The 2,835-nt window shown below is 42.5% G+C and overlaps 1 non-coding gene across 1 annotated transcript; it reads left to right on the plus strand.

Annotated features, from left to right (window-relative positions):
- The first annotated feature begins 2,477 nt into the window (after window positions 1-2,477).
- TRNAS-GCU (transfer RNA serine (anticodon GCU)) lies at window positions 2,478-2,559 on the plus strand. Its single transcript has one exon. It is a non-coding gene; the product is annotated as a tRNA-Ser (tRNA).
- Window positions 2,560-2,835: the final 276 nt, after the last annotated feature.

Consider the following 2,835-nt stretch of genomic DNA (forward strand, 5'->3'; position numbering starts at 1 on the left):
TAGTTTTTGTCCTCTGCAGTCAAATCCCCATCGTCTCTCCACAATCTGTACTGTTGCTCATACAAATCACTCGATCAAATTTTATTTCTGGTATTTCCACGTCACATCTCTTGAGCGGAGTATCTTTAGCTGCCAACCAAATAATAACTTTATTTTTGCTGCGCACAATTTGTTCTTTGGAGAAAAAAGAAACCTCAAAAGGAAATGCACGAGGCAGTCGCTCGAGTCCTGCTGGAACTGGAAATCAAAGTCTCCAGAAAAGGTATGCAAACGAGTGAAGAGACGATAGATAGGAGGCTAGTGAGAAGAGAGAAAGGAAATTTGGTGATCGTCACGGACAGAGAAAAGTTGGGATGGAAACTGAGGAAAGGACTTACCCGCTAAATGGGTCTGGGAGAGCTGACAGTCGCCGAAGCCGAGAGAAAACTCCTCAGACAAGACCACAAGTGGATAGAAGCTCAACTTGTGAGGGCTGGGCAGATAGAACAGGTGACGGGAAAGATACAACTGGCGATAGTCAATAGAGATAGATGCTGATTCGAGTTTGCACAAGCAAGTTTTACTTGGACAGAGAAGAGGGAGAAATGAGCTGAAAAGACTCCCTGTCCCAAGATAACAGAGTTTACTCTACGCCCTCTCCCCGCCAATCCCCCCGACCCCCAACATCCCGCAGCGTTTCCTAGTGAGAGTTCCTTGAGCTCATTGCTGGGCGCTCAGCAACTTGGCTTTCTTGGCATTTCCAAGTCTGGGCATGGACCAGCTCCTGAAGAAGGGGTTTCAGAGCTCGGACCCTCTTAGACAGATTGTAGAAGTTCAGTCACCCGGAAATTGCTGGGGCGGTTTGATTTTGGAGAGAGGCGGGGACTAAAGAAGAAATCAGCGAGGAAAGAAGGCAGGGAATGTGATCAAGATAAAGCGCTTGCGCTAAGGAATCTCAGAGAAGCCAGCGCCTGGTGCAGCAGAGAAGCTTAGCGACAGGGTTGCTGGGCCGGAGACCACGAGATCCTAGAGGCTACAAAGAAACATTTCCCCAAATGTGTCTCCCCTACTGCGCACTAGCTCCCTATGGGATGTGAATGCTCCCTAATTCCATCTTCCCTTGCAAATCATTCTCGCCTTTTAGATAACATCTTACCGTGACAGAACAACTGGAAATGCTGGTGTCTCCAAAGTCTTCTGTAAACAAGACACAGAGATGTGTGTCTCAATTGCATATTTTACACGATTTTATGAAGGAAATGACAAATTCCTCATTTACTTCCGACTAATAACATTCCATTTTTAACAAAACGGAACGTACATATTGGGCCATGGAAAGTTAGTGTTTTCATTTTTTTACGATTATTGAGACTCGTAGGAAAATTCTTGGACTTTTATCAAATATGAATACAAATACAAATATGGATATCCGTAAAGTTATATACTTTACGTCGTCCCAAATCTGCTCGCCATCACTTTTATTTATTGCTACCATTTATTTATTAAATTTAGATAAAAGTAATGGGAATGTGTTGAAGATTCCACTTTAAATAATGCACCTTAAATAATCATAAAAACACCTCTTGGAAGGCTCTGACTTATTCAAAACCACAATCTACTGATCTTTTTGTTGTTAATTCCACTGAACCTTTCTTATTCCAGCTATAAGAAGTATTTACCCGCGGACAATGAATTGATGGAGAAAAAAATATTAACAGCCATTTCACTAAAAGATGCATTTCCAATGCAACTCTACTCTTCATATATACTAAATTACTTACCAAAATTGTTGATTTGTGTTTGTTATTGTGTGCCACCATTGAATGTAAAGGTAATTCAAACCAGAAGAAAAACGGTGAAACTCTTGGGGATTTATGGTCAATGGAAATAAAAATAATTAGAGGTTTCAATTTACGTAAGTATTTTCCATTGCCGTGAGTTATGATAGAGTCTTTAAGCATAAAAATACATAATATTGGGATAAAATTCTGTGGCAGAAACAGAAAAGAAATACATTCGCAACAGAAAAAGGGTTCCCCCCCCCCCCCACCCCACCCTGCCGCCTCAATTTTCAGCTGCTTAGCCTTCAGTAAGAAGGGCTGTAAGGCCTAACTTGAGATCTGAGGAATGAGTAATGAACTAAGGCAGGTGAAGTGAGGGCAAAGAGAAGAGTTAAAAGAGTGCTGAGGGTAGAAAATGATAAGAAGGAGAGCATGGAGCTTGGGGAGAAAAAAAATTCACTGTAGTTGGAAAGCGAGAATGGATACGGAGGAACGATGACACTCAAGACTGGACACACGGGCGCTGGGCAGGATCATTAAACTAAAAGGTTCTCCATATGAAGGTGGAAAGAACTTGTTTTGCGTAAGAATTCTTTAAGGAGACCACAGTTTGAAGGACATTACAATACATATCGACGTATCACCAGAATTAAACTGCAAGGCTTCGTCAAAAGCAAGCGTTAAAGCAGTATCCCAAAAACGCCCTGTCGCCCGAAGGACGAGGTGGCCGAGTGGTTAAGGCGATGGACTGCTAATCCATTGTGCTCTGCACGCGTGGGTTCGAATCCCACCTTCGTCGATCGTTTTCTTTAAGAGGGTAACCAGGTTTCTGTCGCAGGTCTGAGTTGCTCTCAGAAAAGTTATATACATTATCTACAGCTTTCTGTCGCAGGTCTGAGTTGCTTTCAGAAAAGTTATATACATTATCTGCAGCTTTCTGTCGCAGGTCTGAGTTGCTCTCAGAAAAGCTGTGTACATTATCTACAGCTTTCCTCCTTTTGCTTCCTCTCATTTCTCTCGCCCATCTATCAGTTTTATTTCCTCCTGAGGTTCCAAGGAATGCTTGCGGATCTGA

This window comes from Hylobates moloch, unplaced genomic scaffold (assembly GCF_009828535.3).
Source record: "Hylobates moloch isolate HMO894 unplaced genomic scaffold, HMol_V3 SCAFFOLD_20, whole genome shotgun sequence".
NCBI lineage: Eukaryota > Metazoa > Chordata > Mammalia > Primates > Hylobatidae > Hylobates > Hylobates moloch.